The sequence below is a fragment of the Cibotium barometz genome, chromosome 18 (genome assembly GCF_041138505.1).
Source record: "Cibotium barometz isolate CiBa-2024 chromosome 18, ASM4113850v1, whole genome shotgun sequence".
NCBI lineage: Eukaryota > Viridiplantae > Streptophyta > Polypodiopsida > Cyatheales > Cibotiaceae > Cibotium > Cibotium barometz.
In genome coordinates, this window is record NC_141063.1 from 36,559,298 (window position 1) to 36,583,425 (window position 24,128).

At 41.2% G+C, this 24,128-nt stretch overlaps 1 long non-coding RNA gene across 1 annotated transcript in view; it reads left to right on the forward strand.

The window, feature by feature from the left end:
• LOC147629264 (uncharacterized) overlaps positions 1–18,047 on the forward strand; it is a 54,881-nt gene extending 36,834 nt beyond the window's left edge. Inside the window, exons 2-3 of the long non-coding RNA XR_015268003.1 lie at positions 16,811–16,854; positions 18,034–18,047. This is a non-coding gene — a long non-coding RNA (uncharacterized LOC147629264). The remainder of the gene's footprint in view (positions 1–16,810; positions 16,855–18,033) is intronic.
• Positions 18,048–24,128: the final 6,081 nt, after the last annotated feature.

The following is a 24,128-nucleotide window of genomic DNA, read 5'->3' on the forward strand; positions in this document are numbered from 1 at the left end:
TGTCTATCAAATTTCACCTTTTGGCAAGTAATACATGCACGTAGATAAGCCTCAATGTCTTTACGCATGCTTGGCCAAAAGAAATATCTCTGAATTATGCGTGTAGTGGGCATAATACCTCTATGACTAGCATAAGGTGAAGCGTGACATTTCTCCATAACCTTTGGACGCAAATCCTTCACCACACATAGGCAATTATCCTTCATAAGATAACCCTCGTTGATAACATAAGAGGCATGTGAATGACCAGCCATCAAATCAGTCCATATATGGCAAAAATCGACATCCAAATGATACAAATCTCGCATAGCAGATAAGTCCCCATGAGAGGCCATTGAGACTGCAGCTACATAAGGCCTCTTGGATAATGCATCGGCCATCACATTTTTCTTTCCTGGAGTATGCACAATCTGAAAATGAAACAAGGAAAGAAAGTTTGCCATTCTCATCTGCTTCTCCGAACGCTTTGTTTGAGATAGAAAGTATCTCAAGCTTTGATGATCTGTCTTGACTACAAATTCAGCCTCAAGAAGATAATGTTTCCAAATCTTTAAGGCATGAATTACAGCCAAGAGCTCTTTCTCATAGATATCCATATGAAGCTCAGCATCATGCAAACGACGGCTCTCGTATGCAACTGCATGCCCTTGTTGATTTAGGACAGCTCCTATACAATCACCACAAGCATCACATTCAACTACGAATGACTTGTGCAAGTCAGGAACAATTAATACAGGTCCACATATGATAGCATGCTTGAGCTGTAAGAAAGCATCCTGTTCTTTGGAAGTCCATTTGAAAGTGATTTTCTTCTTTGTGAGATCATGTAGAGGGGTGGCTATCATAGCAAAATGCCTTATGAAACGCCAACAATACGAACATAATCCCAGAAAACTACGTACTTGATGTACGTTTTGCAATTCTGGCCAATTTCGAATGGTCTCTATCTTTGCACGATCCATTGTTACTCCATCTTTGGATACAATATGACCCAGATAATGTATCTCTAAAAGGAGGAACTCACTTTTCTTGGCATTAATGAAAAGTTTATGCTTCTGCAACTCTTCGAAGACTGTGACCAAATGAGTTCTGTGTTCCTGCTCATTCTTGGAGAAAACCAAGATATTGACAAAGAATACTCCTGTGAATTTGCGATGGGGTCGGAATATCCTATCCATCATACGATTAAACGTGGCAGGAGCATTGGTGAGACCAAAAGGCATTACCAAAAATTCATATAGTCCAAAGGCTGTCCTGAATGCAGTTCAAGGGCTTCCAACCGCACAAGCCAGTGCTTGATTCTTATAACTGTTCTGCAAATTTGTGGATTACAAGAATAGGGCTCTGAGCTCCTGCTGTGCCGAGTAGCCCCTGCCCTTGCAGCCCCTTCTTGCTAGTCCAACCTAGCCTGCTCCCCTGCTTCCGTTCTCAGTCTTCTCTTGCAGGAACTTCGCCTCCCATGTAGTGCTTTCTCTTCCTTCCCATTGTGCCTCCTTCCTTCTGCTGCCCCCCCGCCTTTCCCCTCCTTGCGCTGCTGCTCCCTGTGCAGCCGCCCCTTCTTCCTTGGCCCCTGGCTGCCCCTCCTGCCCGCTGTGCGTTGCCATTGTCGACTTCGGTCATCTACCCTGCTGCCTCTAGGACCTAGCTCTGCCCCCTTATCTCCAGTTTTTGCCTCCTTTCCCCTCCATCCACTTCGGCTCTGCTGTCCTCCTCCATGCCTCCCATGCAACCTCCCCAGTTCCTTTTCTCCCCTTTTCGAAAATTGGTACTTGGATTCACCCTTGGGTTTCTCCTCTTTGGAGGACTCACTTCCTGCCAGTTGAAGGCTCGTCTTTGCCTTTCCCCCCCTTGGAGGACTCATGTTTCCTGCTACTTGAAGGCTCCCCTTTGGTTCTACCCCCCCTGGGGGGCTCCATGACAACCTCTGTCATCTTTATCTGAGGCTCTTAGAATCTTTTCTGGAAGCCAGCACAAGTTGGGTGGCAACAGATTGGCGTGAGGCGTCATCTGTGACCTCCCTACATGCTGCTATTGTCCATGAGGAGAGTGAATTCATGGTATGAAGTTTCTTGGCAATGGGTACATCCAGGTAGAATTCAACTAGGCCACCATTTCAAAGGAGACATGTTCCTGAGGTTGCTTGCACGCCTACTCCACATAGTGGAAGCATGGTTTCTCCTTGGACTTCGATCCATTAGCAAGAACCTGTCTACAATTTGCTCCCAAAGCAATACCACGCTCCTCTCTTGGCAATAGGATAGAGCCTCCCTCCACCCCTCCCGCAACACGGCAGACGCTACCATCCGGAGGGCACCTAAGTAACAATCCATTGGGATTCTCTTTGCCTCTCCACATAACCTCCCGTGACACTTACGAGATCCTCCAATGGGATGGCAACTACTTCCTAAAGAGGATAAGAGTACTTAGGTTTGCTTGGGTTGTGCTTTGTTTAAAGACATATGGGCAACCTCAGGCAAAGCTTGTCCTCACCAATGCATAGGCCAAGGACAACCTTTGCCATCCCTTGGAGGCATTTATTCAAGTGCCTCACTAGCCCGTGGCACCTCGCCCTTGTTCATTAGCCTCTCCTCTGCCCTCATGCGACGTGGCTCTGGTGCAAACTCTCGTCTCAATAGTTCCACCTTTGCCATTGCCTCCATCCCCACCCCTTGCTCTAGCATCTTCACAAGGCATGTAAGACGTTTCCATGTATCTTCTGACCCCTCTCTTCCTTGGTATTGTTCTTGATAGTAGTATTCAGATTTAGTAGAGACCGTTATTTGCTCTTCTTCGGTCTCTGCTCTATCTCTAGAGTCTATCGGTACCATGCCTAGCCTCATGGCTCACCCAGTGGACTATACTTTCTTCACATGCCTTTCACTCGATGCAAGCTCCTTACCGGAGGTAGTGGCTCCTCTCCACATTTACATAGCCCTCCACCATTCTTGCCCCATCCTTAGGGATGTTGGTGGTTGTCTTCTCTTCCCTCCCGCACATGAGTATTAATGCATAGTCTGTGAGTGTGAGAGACGGTGTGGAGCACACGAAGAAACAGAACAAAACGTGTGGAGGCAAGGAGCAAAACAATGGAGCTCAAATAATGAAGATAAGTTTGTTACAAAACTTAGGGCATATAATAACCCTAACTGGTGCCCGTTTCACATAACGGTAAGTTGGGCGCCTTATTGGGCGCGGGGAAAAAACCTCACTTAAAGTGAGTAAAAAGTGCCCGGCCGGTCCTAATACATTGGCCACTGCCCATAATAATGTCAGGACATTATTTCTAACACCCCCCTGCAGTGCCAATGTGGGTACAAGGCATGATGTCAATCACCAAAAGGAAGTAAGCCTAAAGCTTTGCGGAAAGCTTCAAACTTTTCTCGAGGTAAAGCTTTGGTGAAAATGTCTGCAACATTGTCATGTGTTGGACAATAGATCATGCTGATCTCCCCTGCATGAAGTCTTTCTCTGACATAATGATAATGTATCTCTATGTGTTTCGTTTGTGCATGAAACACAGGATTCCGTGCTACTGCAATAGCACTCTGACTGTCAGTGAGAATCGGAGTAGGCTCCTCCAATAAAGGATGAAGATCTGCCAAGAGTCTGCGTAGCCAAACACATTCCACTGTCGTTGTGAAAGCTGCCCTGTACTCAGCCTCACAAGACGAGGTAGCTACTGTAGATTGTTTCTTGCTCAACCATGAAATGCATGAGTGTCCCAAAAAGAAACAATTACCACTGGTAGACTGCCTTGTGTCGAAGTCACCAGCCCAATCTGAATCACTGTATGCATGTAAATGCAAGTCACCCCCCCTGGGAAACATCAAGCCATAAGACTTGGTGCCTTGCAAGTAACGAAACACACGCTTTACAGCTTGCCAATGAAGCATCCGTGGGCTGTGCATATATCTGCTCACCTGGGATACTGCATACTGAATATCCGGTCTGGTGTTGCACAAGTAAATCAGGCACCCAACAGCCTGACAATAGAGAATAGCATCAAAAGATTCACTGCCATCATGTACTGTTAGTTTCAGCCCTGGTTCCATAGGAGTGGAAATAGGCTTACAATCTTGAAATTTGAATCTTTCCAACAGTCTCTGTACATACTTCGACTGTAACATAAAGATACCCTTCTCACTTTGTATGAACTGTATGCCCAAGTAATAGTGCAACATACCCATATCTGACATCTCAAAAGCAAATTTGAGTTCGGACTTAAAATCTGAAATTTTATCCGCATCAGTACCTGTGAGCAGCATATCATCTACATAAAGAATGATTATCAAAATATCCCCCCCATCTCTCTTGATGTAGAGGGTGCTTTCAGTTGGACTGTTGGTGAACCCCTGGCTAGTCAAAAATGCATCAATCTTTGCATACCAGGCACGCGGTGCTTGTTTTAAGCCATACAAAGCTTTTCTCAACTTGCACACCTTGTGCTCTTCACCAGACATAGCAAAACCAAGAGGTTGTATCACATAAACCTCTTCCTCAAGATCACCATTCAAAAAGGTTGTTTTTATGTCCAACTGATGTACAAACCAGCCATAATGTGCAGCCATAGCAACAACAACACGGATGGTGGTCATCCGAGAAGTGGGGGCAAAAGTTTCTTCATAATCTATGCCCTTTTTCTGAGCATAGCCCTTAGCAACCAGCCTTGCTTTGTACCTGTCAATGGTACCATCTGGTTTGCGTTTAACCTTATAAACCCACTTTGTACCAATTGCCTTCTTGCCAGGAGGCAAATCCACCAAATCCCATGTATGATTCTTAACAATAGAATCCAATTCAGCTTGCATGACCTGCATCCAATGCTGATTTTCACTTGCATCTTCAAAACTCTCAGGTTCCTCTTCATCCATAATAGAACTCACCCAAGCTGACTCTGAAAAGTGAGAGCTTTCAGCCTCACGTGTACTCCTACGTGTCCTACCTGGTAATGGAGCAGCAAGTCTACTCTCTTGAAGAGTCTGTATAGCCCAACGAGGAATGGTTCTAGCTTCTTGCAAAGCTGTCCTCTCTTGTACAACAATATCCTCTTCTGCTTGCTGTATGTCAGGCTCAGCCTGGGGCTGATTTAAAGCATCAAACACACGAGGTGGTGGCTGCAAATTCTGAAATTCAGCCGGTATATCAGCTGTGGTTCCTATGCCAATGGGTATCAACCCTTCAAATACATCAACAGACTCCTGAGGTTGCTGAAATTTAAATTCAGCAATGGGTTGTGCTGAATTCTCTGCAAAAACAACATCTCTGCTCACAAAAATCCTGCGTGTGACAGGATTATAGAGACGGTACCCTTTACTTTGACTGCTGTAGCCAACAAATATGCACTTTATGGCTTTATCATCAAGCTTCCCACGAAGCTCCTGTGGTACATGTGCATAAGCCAAGCAACCAAACACACGAAAATAATCAACACTAGGTTTCCGATCAAACCAAGCTTCATAGGGTGTAACAGATCTGAGTGCCTTTGTAGGGCACCTGTTCAACACATGAGTGGCACACATAAGAGCTTCCACCCAAAACTTATGTGGCAATCCCTTTGCTTTCAGCATACACCTGGCCATCTCCATGAGTGACCTATTCTTTCGTTCGGCGATACCATTCTGCTGAGGTGTATATGGTGTAGTACACTGGTGTACTATGCCCTTCTCTAAACAAAAAGCATCAAATACTTTAGATAAGTATTCCCCCCCTCTGTCAGTTCTGAGAGTCTGCACTTTTTGTCCTGTTGCATTTTCAACCATGTTGACATAATGTCGGAAATGCATAAAGACATCAGATTTGTTCTTCAAAGCATACACCCAGGCATATCTGGAAAAGTCATCAATAAAAGTAACAAAATACCAATGACCTCCCAAGGATTGGGTCCTCATTGGACCACATACATCACTGTGAATGAGCTGCAATTTGCGGACAGCTCTAACAACTCTATCCTTTTTGAAAGCCTGACGATGCATCTTTCCCAAAATACATCCCTCACACACATGTCTGGGAGGAGTCTCTAAATTAGGTAGGGCATCTACCATTTTCAGCTTCTGAAGTGCCATGAGACTGCCATAATTTACATGCCCAAACCTGGCATGCCACAACTCTGCATCCTGCATAGCAGATGTAAAGGTAGAAACAACACATGCACTGTGCCTCTCATAAGGATCAAGACGGTACAAACCGCGACATAAGGTCCCTGTAGCAATCAAAGCAAAATCACTTTCCCTGTCACGGACCATACATTTAGTATCCTCAAAGGAAACAACCAGCCCTCTCTTTGCAAAAGAAGACACTGAGAGAAGATTCTTCTTTATCCCAGGCACATACAATACATCCTGAAGGAGAAATTCTGAGCCATTAATGGCTGTAAGCATAATATCCCCTGTGCCCTGAACTGGATAAGAAGCATTATTTGCACACGTAACCTTTCTGCCACATGAAGAAGGTACCATCTTGCCAAACAAATCCTTTCTGGACGTGATGTGCCTTGAGGCACCACTGTCAAAGAACCATACATCACCACTTTCACTCACACTGAGTGAATGAACCTCATTTGAGGGATCATAGCTGCAAGTAAAGAAGCACCAATCCTCTTCCACAAGATTGACTGTGGCATCATCTTTCTTGTTATCCACATCTGAAGAGTCTTCAACTGAATTACCAGACTCTTTCTTCTTTTCCTTGGCTATCCTCTTAGGACATTCATGAATATAGTGACCTGTTTTCTTGCAGTAATGGCACTTGCCCTTCTTTTTAGGTTTCTGTGCATCATCCTTCTCTTTACTAGATGGCTGTCCTGATTCTGACTTAGGCTTATATGCACCAGATTTTCCTTTGCCCTTGTTCTTGGCAAAGAGTGCTTGCTCACCACTTCTTTGCATGACATTTTTCCGAGTCTGCTCTTCCTGCAGCAAAAGTCCAACCAAATCCTGAAAGGATAGAGGGACTGGATTACCCCTCATGGACAAGTGAAGAGATGTATGAAAACCCAAATAAGAGCTCGGTAAAGAGTTAAGTGTAGTGGTGACCATCTCAGCATCAGAAATGATTTCATCAATATTCAAGAGCTGTTCTCTCAAATCTTGAATCTGCGTAAGATGATCCTGCATAGAATCACCCTCATCCATGCACAAGTGTGATAGTTCCCGCTTCAAAAAGGCAACTCTAGCCTCATTGCGAGCCTGATACATGTGCTCCAAAGTATCCCATGCAGCCTGAGATGTCCTGCATGAACGGATATGCGGAATAATGGACCTCTTTACTGAAAGTGCAATCAAAGAGAGTGCCTGAGCACCCTGGAATCCCACCTAGTTTGTTCCTGTGTAGGTGCCTGAGGAGCTGGTAGTACAACCTGCTACCTGCCATGTTGTGGAGGGGTAGCTGGGGCCACATGCATAGGCCTTGCCTCAGCTCCACTTACATAATTCCACAAATTCTTTGCAACTAGCAGATTCCTGATCATAAAGCTCCACAGGGAATAGTTGGTTCCATCCAACTTATCTTCCTGGGCTAAAAACCCAAACACATCAGCGGTGTTCTGTGCCATGAGAGCAAACTGTAACCTGCAAAAGAGACTGACTGCAGAAGAGTCCACAAATATTGCTCGAGACTGTCTGTTTCACACAGATAGACAGCACAGCAACAAAAGCCCCAAATTTCTGGTGGCTCAAATTTCTCTGATTCCCACAAAAAACCTGTGGGAGCTGTCACAGATTGTGCAGCAACACAAAAACAGCAAAAGCCCCAAATTTCTGACTTGATTTGCTGACAAAATTCACAGTTAAGCTCCAAAATTCAGCAGGTAGACTCACCCGAGTTGCTGCTGCAGATTGCTGAGGTACGAACTGATGCAGAAGACGGTACAGAAGGCTGTACGGACAGCAAACAGCAACCAGCAGGTGCTGTACAGAACTGTACGGACAGAAAACAGCAGATAGGGCTGTACGACTGCTGTACGGCTGCTGTACTATCAGAAAACAGCACCAAAACTGGTCGTACAGACCTGTACGAACAGAAAAACAGCAACCAGCAGCCACACGTGCTGCACAGATGCTGTACGGCCTGTAGAAAAACGACCAGCACTGCTTTTTGCACCAGATCAGTGCCCGAGACACACAGAAAGCAGTCGCCCAGGTCTGTAGAAGGAGGGCGACCTGTTTTTCAGCACCAGAAGCAGGCGACCAGCACAATAGACCTGTTTCTTCGCGACGAAAGTGCTTCACCAGCAGTAGGGAAGGCGGGAGCAGGAACAATAACCAGCTCTGATACCATTTGTGAGTGTGAGAGACGGTGTGGAGCACACGAAGAAACAGAACAAAACGTGTGGAGGCAAGGAGCAAAACAATGGAGCTCAAATAATGAAGATAAGTTTGTTACAAAACTTAGGGCATATAATAACCCTAATTGGTGCCCGTTTCACATAACGGTAAGTTGGGCGCCTTATTGGGCGCGGGGAAAAAACCTCACTTAAAGTGAGTAAAAAGTGCCCGGCCGGTCCTAATACATTGGCCACTGCCCATAATAATGTCAGGACATTATTTCTAACATAGTCTATGCGTAATGCAAATTCGAAGCTTAGATGGATGGTGCCCTGGACCCAGATAGAGCCACCCTTTTTGCTCTTGGGTCAAATTCGCGAGAGGTTTGATAGCACAGGAGGGTATCCGCTCCTCAATGATACTTGGACTTCCCCCTTTCCTCGAACAAGATAGAGACTCACCGAAAATAACCCGGCGAGGATGGATTGTTGGTCTCCTTCCTTTTGCATCATTGGGATCTCTTGAAGGCAAGTGTAAGGGTGGCGGCCTTCAATGAGCTCATGTAGAGTGACATTCTTCCAAAGAGCTTCATTGAGAGCTTGATTTATTTGATCCCCAAAGAGGGTGATGAGCTTTTATCACCTTGGGGATGGGCTCTTACCACTTATCCAAATTGCTATAAGAATTCTCACCAAAGCGATTAATCCGTCACCTCAACGATTTCATTCATGGCTCACATATTGGTTTCATTTGGGACAGGAGCATCTTGGATGACATCACTTTTTGGTAGGTGATGCAGATGCACCACAAGGATCTCACAGTTTTTCTCCTCGACTTCAAGAAGGCCCCTTGTATGAGTGTACCATGCTATGGGTGGGGTTTTCTCTTGGATTCAGGGGTTTTTAGCTCTCTATTTCTCCACCCACACTAAGGTTCCCATCTAGGGGACTCTCCCTCTAGTTTGTGTGGATTGGGAGTGATGGTTGTGCAGTCACGGGAAGGTCCTAGAGATTGTGCAATCTATCCACAAAGGAGGGTTGGGCATCATTGACTTGCGAGACCGAGAGTAGAGCTTTGCTAGAAAAACTCATGTTGCAGCCTTGAACTAGTGCTGTAAGGATTCTCTCCTTACCCACATTTTGGGCGGAATCCACTTGGTGAATCCATCAATTGTCTTGTCGCAAATAGGCACACCAAATGTCATGTGCCAAGTGGGGAAGTTGATTACGATAGGCTCTCATCTCTAGACATCAATCTCATGTAACGACCTAGCCTAGTTGTGCACTGAAAAAAAATGGGTGGCTTTGGTTGTACACTGGGGTTTCACGAGTGCCACTCCTTGGGTCCCACTGAAGATGGTTCACATGGTGGTTCTTTCAAAGAAACAAACGCTACGACAGGGTTGGTGAAGGCAACACCCCTCACATGTGGGTGTCGCTTGACAGAGGGTGAGCCCACCAAAAGCTCGGAAGAGGCTCGCTACAAACTTGTCATCAAAAGAGGTACTCTATTGCCATCTGAGACGGGATGTAGCAACTTAGATTGGATGTAGCAACAACTTAGACGGGATGTAGGAGTGTCGTGCAGCTTTCCTTTGCTATGCACTTGGAATTGGGATTGCTTCTTCACCATAGAGATTGTCCAACCAACTTTGTTATGGGTTTTTTTTCCTGGTCCCCTAATGTAGATGGAGCACCTCACAAGCAACTTAGATGGGATGTAGAAACTTAGACGGGATGTAGTAGTGTGGTGCAACTTTCCTTTGCTATACACTTGGAATTGGGGCTGCTTCTTCACCATGGAGATTGTCCAACCAACTTTGCTATGGCTTTCCTTTCCTGCTCCCCTGATGTATATTTATGGCTTAGAGGCTAAACCCATAAACAAGGTGCTAAAGAGCTAAATGGAACATAAAATAAGGGACTCTCATTGCAAATCACATATGTAGGGACAAAAACAAAAGCATTGTATTCATTGGCATACAAAGGGGGCTTTAAATAGCCATGTCCATGTGACCTTTCAAATTCCATAACCACCTCTTTCCCACTATCCCACAATGTAACTACGTTTGTAATCTCCCGCATGTGTGTATAACCCCTCATTCTTGCTATGACATCTTTGTAACTCCCAGGCTCCTAATGACGAGATCGCACCTCCTATTAGGCTAAATAACCTCATGGCTAATCCTAATGTGTTTGAACTATGGGTGGCTAAACTCCATGTCAACACCTGGCACGTTCTAGGGAATTGAACCCACAAATACAAGACGGTAGTACCCCAAAGCTGTGTGCACATGAAGTACAATGTATACCATGACAATGCTTGCAAAATGAAGATGTCAAGCCAATGCAAAAGTAGAATCAAGCTCCAAGTCCACGCCTGTCCCAGCAAGATCTGTTCTTCCATGGTTCCTACATGCATAACATAAACGTTTGTACGTGATTGTATGATTCCATATTCCAGCCTTATGAATGAGGCCTTTGTACATCATACTCATGATGCTATTGCCCATGATGCTCTTGCTCCAATTATTTATGATGGTTCACTAGATGAGGCTCCCATTGAGCCATATGATGTTGATGATCTTGCTTATGAGGATGATATAGTTATGCACATTCATGGTTAGATGTATGATGATGGGCATATTTGTGATGCCTTGCCACTTGATGCTATTTCATTGGATCCAACTATGTTGCATGATCCGGATGATCCTACTCATGATGCTCTTGTGACTTATGATCTGGTTGCATGTACTTCTATGGAGACTATGACACATGCTTGTGGTTTTGATGGTGATCTGAATGATTTGAACCCTTTGGATGATCCGGAAGAGGTAGCTTTCCGCCTTGATACAGATTTGATATATCTTCTTTATCCCATTGATTACATGCCTCTTATCTCACGATGTCCACATGGTGATTCATTCCAATGTTTATGATGTTCCACGGATAGCTTTTCCACATGATCCGCACAATGGTTCTCTTGTGATGTTTGTTCCACATGCGTGCATTTCTATGGAGGACACACTTCATGTTCAGGGTTTCACATGTTCGTCGTTCGACTGTCTGCCGTTCTAATTTTTTGCATGCCTGCCCTTCCAACTTTGCGCATGTTTGCCGTTCTGACTTTGAGCCTTTCCTCCATCGTTCTGACTTTCCGCATGTTTTCCATTCTGACCTTTTCAATAGTCAAACATTTTTTTGAGCCTTTCCTCCATCGTTCTGACTTTCCGCATGTTTTCCATTCTGACCTTTTCAATAGTCAAACATTTTTTTATCTTCATTCTTTACCTCTCGTACATGAGGTGGATACTCCTCATGCCGAGGAGTTTGGTGCGTGCGATGCTCTTGTTGATCTGACCATTGATTCAGAATTGATTCTGATGTTCGTGCTTTTCTCTTGGAGTTGTTTTTATGGTACTTGGAGGCCTATTTCGACGGCCTTGCTGCGGATTTTACATCGACATTCTATCTACCTTATGATGCTTTTGGTGGGATCTACATTGACACACCTCCATCCGACTACCTTGTCGTCGGTACTTGACTCACTCCACCTTGGAGCTTGATTCTACTTTTGCATTGGCTTGACATCTTCATTTTGCATGCATTGTCATGGTATACATTGTACTTCATGTGCACACAGTTTTGGGATACTACTGTCTTGTATTTGTGGGTTCAATTCCCTAGAACGTGCCAAGTGTGACATGGAGTTTAGCCACCCATAGTCCAAACACATTAGGATTAGCCATGAGGTTATTTAGCCTAATAGGAGGTGCGATATCGTCATTAGGAGCCTGGGAGTTACCAAGATGTCATAGCAAGAATGAGGGGTTATACACACATGCGGGAGATTACAAAGGTAGCTACATTGTGGGATAGTGGGAAAGAGGTTTGGGTTAACTTTTAGAAAAAGTCACCTTAGCCCACCTTCCACATTAATTTAGTCCACCAATAATTAAGTGTATGAGGAAGATAACCATATTGTATATGCAGGCTATGCTATTCGGGGGTTATTCCATGCATGTGAAGGGATCAAGGGGGCCCAGATGCTCATTTTCTCCCATGCCTACAAGAAGCTCTTTTTCACTATCAATTTGACTCTCTTTATTCCTTACAGTACTTGTACCTTGTCTCTTAAATAGTGTACACCTCGAATATAGGTAAACTAGCTAGTGAGACTTCATAAAGGCTACAAAGGGCATATAAATTCATGAAGAAATAGGCTTGGAGAAGAAGAGGAATTTGAGGTCCATCATCAAGCCTACAACACCTGAACTTCTCAAAATTTCAAGTTATTTCTAAGTAGGTTCAATTTCAAGATTCAAAAATTCAAAATTCTTACAGTGTAGTGGTATCTGTGACCCACTTGTGCATTTGAATTAGTATCCTTTATTTTCTTTTTCTTTGTCAATTTTATAGAATACAATAAATAGTAAATGAATTTTTAAACCATAGGCATTACTTTTATGCACTTGGAAACCATTAATAGGTTAATTTGTATAGGTTTAAATTGCAGTGACCCATGAAAAGTCACCTATAGCCAAATCCTTTGATTGACTCTTAAATATGATAAATTTTTTCACCTATGACTTCATTCCTATCATAGTAACCTGGACCGGCAGAAACGGTCGGTTCGGGCCGGGTTGGAAACGGTGTTTCCGAGTTTCCGCGAGGTCGGAAACGGCAAGAAACGGAGTTTCTTTTGAATTTATTTTAGACATGTAAAAAACATGCATAGAGACATCCTATTAAATAAACTTATGTCAAGAGATGCAAAAAACATGCATAGAGACCTCAAACAAGACACATCAAAGACTCAAGTGGACATTAGAATCATAACACTTAACAGAATGTAGATAATGGACATGTATGATGTCGCGGCAATTTCATGTGAACCATAAAAAACTGAAGGCTGATAGCTGAAGCATACATTGCGAGCTGCAAATTGTGATCATAATACATCATACATATCAGCAATGATCATCAAACTTGGGAGTCAGAGGTGCCCACTGTGGCACTGCCAATTTTCAAAATTAAATGGTTCAAAAACTACAAAATAACCGACATGCTGGCTGCCAAAAAAAAATGTACGAAAACGGCGTTTCCGCCGGTCTCCGTTTCCGGAAACGGCCGAACCGTTTCCAGAGGGCGGAAACGCCGTTTTTGGTTACTATGATTCTTATGTTAACTAAATCGAAGGTATGAGACATGTACAAAACCACCCCTCCAACTATCCCTAGTCTCATAAGTACTAAAGTCATAGTCATATTGTCACAAAAGTGAGACAACAGTATTCCCCATCCGTGAACCTTCCTTCCAACTTTCCACATAGCACCACGGTTGCTCTGTTGGGGAAAGAATCTCTCGGTGCACAATCATGCAATCTCAACCTTCCTCTCATTTCCCTTGAGGACTAGGTCTTCATACATATTTGTAGCTCTATCCAACTTCTCGATACAGTCCACTATGCGAGAATAAAGAGCAGGAGGAACTCTAAAGAAAAGAAACTTTATATGTTTCATTTCTCTCAACAAAAAATGAGTACATGCACTCAACCTAAAGAATGAACCATACACTATGATACCAAATATGAGACCCCTCCCTTTACAATTCAATTTAGCTATAGGGGAAGACTTACAATAAGGTAGAGTATCCCACTCGAGGCCTCGAATTGCAATGGCCTAAGGTTCAGCTAATTACAACAGACCTTCAGGTGTCTGATCTAGAATAGTCTTTACCTAGGAAGTGCATGTGATTCCTCCAATTATATATCTAACTTATGATTCTCATGATCAAGAGACATATTGGCTATCTAATCACACCAGCGAATTACCCCTTGATCATAAGATAGACCACTCCACTTATTTGGATAGACTCAATTCTAATCTCTCATTTTTCTCGTTTTTCTTAAATTTTCAGACAATTTTGGTCTCATTTGGAAAGCACTCGTGAATTCTTCAGGTCCACCCTACCACCCACTTTCTGGTAGTGTATCCAATTTCTACTCCTACCAAATTCGTAAGTTCAGCCTAGACCCCAACCATCCCAATGGGTCTGGCCTGCCACCCTACCATTGGGTATACGAAGCCGGTGTGAACTCACACACCCGTAATTAATATTCCTTTTTCCATTACTCACACATTCCGCAACAATAAACAATTACAGGTAGTATTCACACACCCCCCGCTATGCCAAACAGACCTTTTTGAATATAACTGAAATAAATGTATCAATGTTACACAAAAATACACTAAGATATCTCCTCGCACCATGATTGTGGTCCCTGAATAGGACGATATGCACTACTGAGCCAAAAAACTCCTAGACCACTAAATTGCATCAGGGGGGCCTCAAGTATCCTAGCATCTAGAAACAATCTTCGTGTGTAAATCACTTGGAGTCGCTTCTAATCGCCACATCTATCCCAAGGCACAAACGCTCTCAGTCAACTATTCAGCAACTCTTCTGATGTAAACATGAACAGAAAGCAAACTTTAATGCTTAGTCTTTTTCGGAGTTGCCTCTTGTCCTATCACCAATCATGCCAGGAGCACACCCACGTTCAGTCGAGAGGGGTCAAGGTCTCGAATGGAGGACTTTGGCATTGGACTCACCACTCAGATGACATCTGCTCGAAAATAATTCTTCATGTGTGGTACCTTCACAGGATCCACATAACAACTAATGAAAAGGCATGCTTAAACAATCACTCAGTCATGCAATCTAAGTTTTGGTAAACCAATGGTCAATTCTCAAGGCTCTAATCTCATGATTGGGCTTAGTTTAATAACTCCTTATCCAGTCAATCACCACATGCACTCCTTCTAAGCATACCCTTAATTGGATTTTGTCTCCAATTTTTCCTCTTTTATTCCCGTTTGCTAAATTTAGACTAAGTGGCTTAACTCTAGTCTTGAAAAAGAGACATTCCTTCTTGCATATGGAATTTTTGAAATGTTTACTTTTAGTATTTCATTCTAAAAAACCTAAATTAACGGTCCTTAGTCATATTCTCTATCTAAAAAAATCTATTTTACATTCTTTCTCTAGGATTTTACCTTCTATGATTATATTTTTAAAATAATGACACTATCTCTAAGCTAGATTGATCATGTAGATTCCGATTAAGAGGTCCATTTTTGAATTTGGCCTTATCAAGGCCAAGTTGTACACTCTCTCTCTCTCTCTCTCTCTCTCTCTCTCTAGATTTATCATATTTCGATTATTTATAAAAATTGAAGTATATCATTTCTAGGCTAATCAAACTATTCTAAGCTCATCTACAAGGTCAAGTTTTGGTTTCGGAATATTCTTGTCATTTATCCACACTCTCTCTTTAGAAATAGGATGTCTAACAGAATGTCTCTATAAAAAAATTTATGCTTAAATAGCTATTAGAATTACACCTAAGGATAAGATTAACTCAAATTTTTGAATAAAATTTCTATTTATTATAATTTTTTAGTTTTTTGAATAAACTAGTCAATTTATTTGCTATTTATATCTACCTAACTTTCCTAAGGTCAATGACAAAGGGCATAAAATATTATTCTAGGTTACACCCTAAGGTTCAAAATTAAAGGATTTAAGGTCAAATTCTAAGTCTAGGGCCATTTTCTCTCTCTAAACTGCTTTCTCTCCCTAGAAAAATTGGTAATTTTAGAGTTGATCCAAATAAATTGGTCTAGCACATTGTAGAATAATTATGGATGCTTAGGCATAAGGAATCTAAAATTCACCATCCAATTCCTAAGGTTAATTAGACTAAAATGTATTTAATCCATTTAGACTAAGGTTTCTATCCTAATTTAATTCTATGAATAATTAGCAAAAAATGCAAGACTAAGGCCAAAGCTTGGAAATGAATTCAAAGATTTACTCCAAACTTTAGAAAAGATTTAGGATGAAGGATTTGATGGAGACTAATTACAAATGTTTGATTTAAACAAATCGGGATTTGTGTAAATTATTGGCATAATATACAGAAAATTATTTTTTGATTTTTGAAATGAGAAAGATAAAGAAATCCACGGGGAAGGAGAAACACAACAGAAAATCACTTGCAGTAAAAGAAAATTGATAAAATAATATAGAATCTTTGATTTAGTGGTGATTTTTGAGCTTGATGGAGACTTGATAAAGTGATCTAGACCCCAAGGAGAGAGAATTTCTCCACACCTTGTTTTGAAGAGGGAGAGAGAAGCTTTGGGTCCGTCTGCAAGTAATAAATGCTGATTTTGACTCCCCACACTTGGTGTAAGTGGAGTATAAGGTCAAATTTTGATGTAGGGTCTGATAGGATTTGATGGCCATTTGCCCATCCAAAGCCCTCTAACCCATTACATGAAAACCAAGTTAATATGGAAAATTTCATTTGAAAAGCAAAATGTAAAAAATGCCCATCTTCAAAAATTGTAAGAAAATAGCAAAACGTGAATGGAAGGGCAATATTAAAAAATGCCCATCTAGAACTAATTCTTTGGGTTGTTATTGGTTGGCCCTTCAAAATTCAAATCTTATGATCTATCTCTAAAACACACCAGGGTCCAGGAGCTCGATGTTACCTTCTCCACAGCTGCCACCTACAAGTTAAGGTAACTCCCATGCTATTACATTTTTCAACCTATCTTGTTTAGGGTTTTTAGACGAGATTTTATGGAGTGGGTGATAAATACAACGAATTGATCCTCGATTCCTTGTCCACCTTTTCCAATCTTCTTTCATGATTTTCGGTGAGCAACCATCCGCTCACGATAAACAACTTTTTTTTTTTTTTTGGGTGGCAAAAACCCAGCATCCCTCAAACCCTTTTGAAAGCTTTGACCTATGATGAGCCTCAAATCTTTGCTTGCATCTCGTATGCTCACCGCCTTCCTTTGTGCTATTGATTTTAGCAACAACTGATTTGCTTTGGTGCGCATAAACGTGCATGGCCTTTTGTACTGCCAAGCTTTGTCTACCACTACCAATAACATAATTTGTTTGCTCATGTCAACTATAAAGGTAGTGAATTTATTGCTTACTAGGTTGCCTACATACATAGTAGCCTTGCATTGTGGGAAGATTCATCCATACTCATTCAACTATAGGTACATAAAGATAATGCACGTATGAGGTGAGGGCCTGTTAGCTCACATGTGCAAGAAACTTGCAATAAGATAAAAGAAATCTACAATGAAGAAGGAAGCTAAACTTGTTCATAAGAGGAGACTATAGGCTCAATAAGAAGGAAGCTGAACTTGTTCATAAGAGGAGGAGACTACAGGCTCAATAATGTAGGGTAGTGCAAAACTAAAAAAGGAGGAAGTCACTCAGCATAATGTGAGTGTTAGTTAGCATGATATGAGTGTCTATTTTTATGACCACCATAGCCTGCATATCATCCTTCGATTTGGCACAAGAAGTAGCCAATTGCATTAGCAGTGCAACCAATTTTAGCCAAGAGAGAGAGGCAGCAACGTTGGTATTCATTAGCTTAGGAGAGTCTTACTTCAACAAGTTTAAGACAGAATGGTCCCTTTTCTTCACCTTTTCTTTTGCACAACTTTTTGTCTATGGTGGCTATCATGACCACTTTGTCATGCCCTTCACAGCTCAACTAGTGATGAGTCTTAATCTAATACGTAGAAGATGTACGATAAGAGATTCTTCTTCTAATACGTAGAAGATGTACCATAAGAGATTCTTCTGTGTAGAAATTTGAGCTTGTTTTACTTGAGACTCAAGAGACATCTGCTTTATGTATTTTGGCATGTATATGAACCCACCCATAGCTCTTGTGTGATGAATGGGTGCAAAAACATTGCTCTCGTGTGATGAATGGGTAAGATTTTTTGATGATTATTTGCTAGTCATTATATGTGTGTTTCATGAACTTCTATATGGGATTTTATGGCAAAAGATTTTTGTGCACAGGTGATTTGGCTATATGCCCTAGTTTACAAGGAGAAATGCTTAATGGTTCATTCTAGCATCTTGGTGAAAATCCATTGACACTCAAATGATCTTACTGATGCATTGCAACATTTTGCAAATTGCTCCTGTTAAAGTTAATTTTTGTGTAGATTTTTACTTTTAAAGGATGCCATTATTGCACTGTAGTGTTTTGCTAGTGGTGTTCTTTTTTCGCAAAATACACATACGTGTGTATATTAGTTTTTTTTGTTTTTTACTTCTTAAGTCATTGCATTGCTTTAGATATGTTACATGCTTTACTTTATCATAATGATGGGTGACAAGTATGTTGAATGGATACAAATCAGCCACCAATACTGGCATATGGAGTTGGAAGATGTTGTTAGAGTGCTTTTATTCATTCTCTTACTTCGAGTGATTATATAGGTGCTTTTAAGTTTCAAGTTCTTAAAACTTGTGTCAAGTCAATAATGTGGTGGTAAGTCACCTGAACCTTTTTTAGTCATTGTATGTGGAGAAAATTAGCACAATTAAAGCAACCCTTTAGAGGTGCCTTTTGTATTGAGCAGCCCATTCACCTTTTGTTGTAGCCTTTCTTTTGTGCCACAACAAAATGGCACATAATGGTCGCCCGCTGAAGAGTAAAAAGCAAGACACTTGAACAAATTCTTGGGTTGCATGCTTTGCCATCAAATGCAAGCATTGATGCAAGTCAGTAATTGATGGTCATGGTGAAACTTCAGTAGGGATTGCCCAACAAGAGAATGCTAGAAATAAAAAATACATCAAGGTGTTTTTGGAGAGTTGGAAAACAGTGTATCCTTGGGTTTATGTGATCACAAATAATGAGGGCAATGAACGCTTGAGGTGTAGATGGTGCACATTTGCAAGAAAGGGAATCCTTTCGCAAAATAAGGGTCTTTGTCAATACAAAAGAATACACTATGTGTGCATGACAACTCCAAAGAGCACAATGAGGCAAAGCAAATGTGGAGAGAACATGAGAAAAGGTCAGCTGTGCCTACCATGACAAATGATGAAAAGGAAAGTATCATAACAGTCATGCAGACTTTATGGTATGTCATGAAGAGAAGTTTGCCTTTGGAAGAGTTTCATCATCAATGCAACCTCCAATGGTTTCTTAGGATGCCAAATATGCCTATAGTGAGTGAGTATTCCTCCTACACAAGTACAAATGCTAGTAAAGAATTTGCAAAGGCAATCAAATTAGTATATTGGGATAGATTGAAGAAAGCAATCAATAGCAACCCCTTTTACTCCATTGAGGTTGATGAAAGCACAGACATCACCATGCACCAATACATGATTATCTTTAGAACTTTCATTGAGGAGGGAGGGAATGGGTCAATCACTACAAAGTTTGTAAATCTTTTACAAGTTAATAATGCGACAACTAAGGCTTTACATAATGCTTTGATAAGCTTTTTATAGGAAATGGGTTTACCTTCGTCGAAAATTGATTTACATTGCCACAAATGGAGCAAGTATGATGACATGTTCTAATACAGGATTGGTTACAAGGTTAAAGAACCACATTCCACATCTAGTGAGCTTCCATTGCATTGCACACAGAGAGGCCCTTTTAATGGAGATGCTTTTATTGGCTTCAAAGAGTTCAACCTCATAGATACGATAGCAAAAAGGCTTTATGAGTGGGCAGCCAGGTCAGCCAAAAGGCACGTGATTCTCGTTGATGTTGTGAAGGAATTCGGTCTCGGTAGACATGGGAAACTGAGATTACTAAAAATGCACGATGTGAGATGGCTCTCAAAGGGGCAAGTTATGGTGAGAACCATAAAGATTATGCCAGCCTTGTTGACAATCACGAAGTCTGAATTTGCAGCCATGTATTCTTCACTCACTAATTACAAGGTGCAATTTTTGTTACGCTTTTTGGCCGATGTGCTTGGAGAGCTAAATGTTCTCAATTGTAAATTGCAAGAAGAGCATCTAGATATTTGTCTTATTGGAAGCCACTTAGTATCCACTGTTGAAACTCTTCGTTTAGTATTTCTTGAAAATAGCTATGGAGTTGATATTAATCATGTAGAAGCTTTCTTAAGGATGGCACATGGACAAATGGGAGTAGTGAGTTATCAAGATACAGATGGTCTTGTTCACTCTCATTACTTACACTTGGGACCAATGTGTGAAGGGAATGTTGTAAACACATAGGAAACCATTGGAAGTGTTATGGCGCATTTGGTTTCAATATGCCAACGCTATATCACAAGCTTAGAGCAAGCATGCATTTAAAATTCTCGGCCACGACCATTTGAAATTCTTGCCAAATTTCAAATTTAAAAATTAAAATTCTTGCCTAAATTTTGAATTTAAAAATTTGGTTTTTTATAGCAGGCCCGGGCATCATTGGTTTTTTCTTTTCCATCCACCTTAAGGAAACCCTTGTGAGGGAACCCCTATGGCTACTAGGTCACATGCCTTGTCACAAGGGGACCCTTATGGCTGCTCGGTCAACAGGCCTTATAAGGAGACCCCTATGGAGAATAATCAAGTGCCTTAGGAGGCCCCTATGACCGCTTTCTCATAGGCCAATGTTTTTTTTTGTTTCTTGCCAAATTTCAAATTTAAATTCTTGCCCCCACGACCATTTGAAATTCTCGCCAAATTTTTAATTTGAAATTCCGACCCAGATTTTAAATTTGAAATTTCAGGTTTTTATAGCGGACCCGAGCACTTTTGGTTTTTTATCAGGTGCATGATTCATTTTTTTTTTTGGTGGGCATGAGGACAGGTGCGTGCATGGGCATATGATTTACGCAGGTATTGTAATTTTTTAGTGGGCTCGTGCATGGACACATGATTCAATGTTTTTTAGCTCACATGGACACGGGCACCTGTTTTTAAAAGCTGGTGCATGATTCAGTTTTTTTTAGCGCGTGCCGTTGTTCTTTTAACGAGCGTGTGGGTAGGTGCGCACTGCGTGTGGTGGACGTGTGCACGAGTGCATGATCCTAATTTTTTTAAACACGGCCGTTGTTTCTTTAGCGGGCGCATGCACGAGTACAATTATTTTTTTCGCGTGAGCGGAAGCTGCTGTTTTTTTTACGCAACTGTTGTTTTTTTAGCATGCATGAGCATTGGCGTGCGTGGAGGCACAAGAGTTGGTTTTTTAATGGGCGCGTATGCAGGTGCATGAGCTGGTTCATTTTAGCGAGCGTGGGCGTTTGGATGCAATGACGAAAAAATGTTTTTTTCTAGCAACTCTACATATGGGACCGGTTTAAAGTAGATTTTGATCTTTTTGCTGCAGCAAAGTTCTTTAACCCAAAGGACTACAATGAGGATTTGACAAAGTTGGATGTCTCCACAAGAGAATGGCTGCAAATTCTTTGTAATCACTTTGGACAAGGCCCGAATGCATTCATAAATGAGCTAGAGTGCAATGGGAAACGTAGGTCTTTCATTACAAGAATAAGGAATTCTTTCAAGGGTAAGGATATGCACTCAGCTTGGCAAGATTGTTGCAATCATGAAGAGTGGGAGTAGTCAATTATGAAGCTTTGGAGAGTTCTTTTAGTGTTACCCCTTTCATCAATACCATGCGAGAGAGGGTTTTCAAAGATGAATAAGATCAAAGACAAGTTCTGAAAGTCACTTGATATGTTTAGCTTGACAATGTTTATCGGTTTGAATAATCCAAAGGTAAAACACCCTGAAGATGTGCTTTGGGGTGAATGTTTTGAAGCTTGGAAGCTTTTGAAGAATAGGAAATCTATACCCATGTAGACAGCTTGACTTGGGCTTGTGTTCTTACCATCCTTCTCTATCCATTATGCTATAAATGGCGCCACTTGATTCTCACGAGTCATGGTTTTTCTTCACCTATCTTGTTGTTTCCACTCATCATGAGCCTTTTTGTGTCCTTGTGCCAAAGGCTTTCCAATTATATATATGAGCATCTTTGTACTAGTCCTCTTTTGCAAGTGGACTTGTAGATGTTTGCCATACTAATACATTCTATGATACTTCTTGGATATTATTCATATACTCTTTTGGAAGTCGAAAAAATTGTATATAGACTTTTGCATGTTAAAGGTTTTTTAAACATGTTAGTAGAAGGGCTCACTAAAAATTTACCATGCTTACAAAAATGGCAAGACTACATACTAAATGTCTTTTGAAAATCCATAGTGCCCTTCAAACCCTAACACTGGTAGGGGTGATATGCAGGTATTGTCAGTACCTCCAGAGCTTCAAGAAGTAGGTGTGGGTTTCTTACACGTGGGGATGGATTTATATAGCCTCTATGCTCCCCTAGGCCAAACTAGGAGTGGTAAATCACCCCCTAATTTTTAGGCTAATTTTTCTTGCTTTTTGTTATTTTTGAGTGAGTCCAACATTTCTTTTTCACTTTAGCTAGCTTAATTTTCTCTCCTCCTAACCTTTACCCACTTTCACATAAAATTAGCCCATGCTTGATTTGGAAGGGTTCTCGACACCCAATTCTTTCCTAAAAACACTCTTCTCCTTTTATCCCTTGGATATTATCTTAATCCACCACCCATTTTTGGCCCTAGGGATAAACTTTTGGCCACCACCTAAGGGATTAATTTAATTCTTTTGGAATGTCTAGCTAAGGTCTATCCTTTCTAATTTTTGCTAAGGTTATATGACCTACACAGTTTCATTTATTTATCCTACCTTAACCAATTCTCTTAGCTTATTTTTATTATTCAATATTTTGGTGTTAAAATATTATTTTGAACACAATCTTATCATTTTTAAATTAAGTACATGACTACAATTCTATTGACCTGACAATTTACAAAGGAAACATGACTAAATTAATATGAACAATATTACATGGAAATTTTTAATTTCCTTGTCCCAACTTTGGGAGGGATCTTACACCAGTTTGAGGGCATGAATGTTGACAATGCGGATTATGGTTAGCAATTGATGGTGTCCCTTTGTGAAGGAGAAGAGAAGATCTAGATATACCAACTAGCGAAGAGAAGATCACCATTGTGTGGATCATGTGGAAATAGCATCAAGTGGCAAGGCATCACAAATATGACCATCATCATACATCTAACCATGAATGTGCATAACTATATCATCCTCATAAGAAAGATCATCAACATCATATGGCTCAATGGGAGCCTCATCTAGTGAACCATCATAAATAATTGGAGCTTTTCCACATGATTCGCACAATGGTACTCTTGTGATGTTTGTTCTACATGCATGCATTTCTATGGAGGACACACTTCATGTTTAGGGTTTCACATGTTCGTCGTTCAACTGTCTGCCGTTCTAATTTTTTGCATGCCTGCCCTTCCAACTTTGCGCATGTCTACCATTCCGACTTTGAGCATTTTCTCCATCGTTCTGAGTTTCCGCATGTTTACCATTCTCACCTTTTCAATAGTCGAATATTTTTTTATCTTCATTCTTTACCTCTCGTACATGAGGTGGATGCTCCTCATGCCGAGGTGTAAGATTCTCTCCTCCGGCTTTTGAGATGTGCAGGTGTAAGAACCTCCCCTTCTGATCTCATAATTATTCCCCTCTCTAAAATAAAAGAAAGATCTTATTTTATCCTGTTTTGGCCTAGAGAGAGAAAATATCTAGAGAGGTAATTCAAAATTGAGATATTTTTAGATATAAAAATCCTCCTAGTGTCTAAAATGGTTTCTCCTGAAGAATCAGAAATTCAAAAGGAACTTTCCAATGTGCAATTTTGCTTGGTTAGATGCTCATTTTTTCCTATAAATAGAAGCCTCTCCCTTTGTAAAAGGTTAATAGTGTTTATACATTGAATTCACTTGATAATTCAATTGTTTTTGACTAAATCCTCTTCAAAAGAATTGGTGGCCACTCTTGATCCAAACAAGAGTAGAACTCTCAATCCCTCAAGCCAAAGGAAAGCTCACAAATCTCCATGTAAGTTAAAAACTCTACTTTT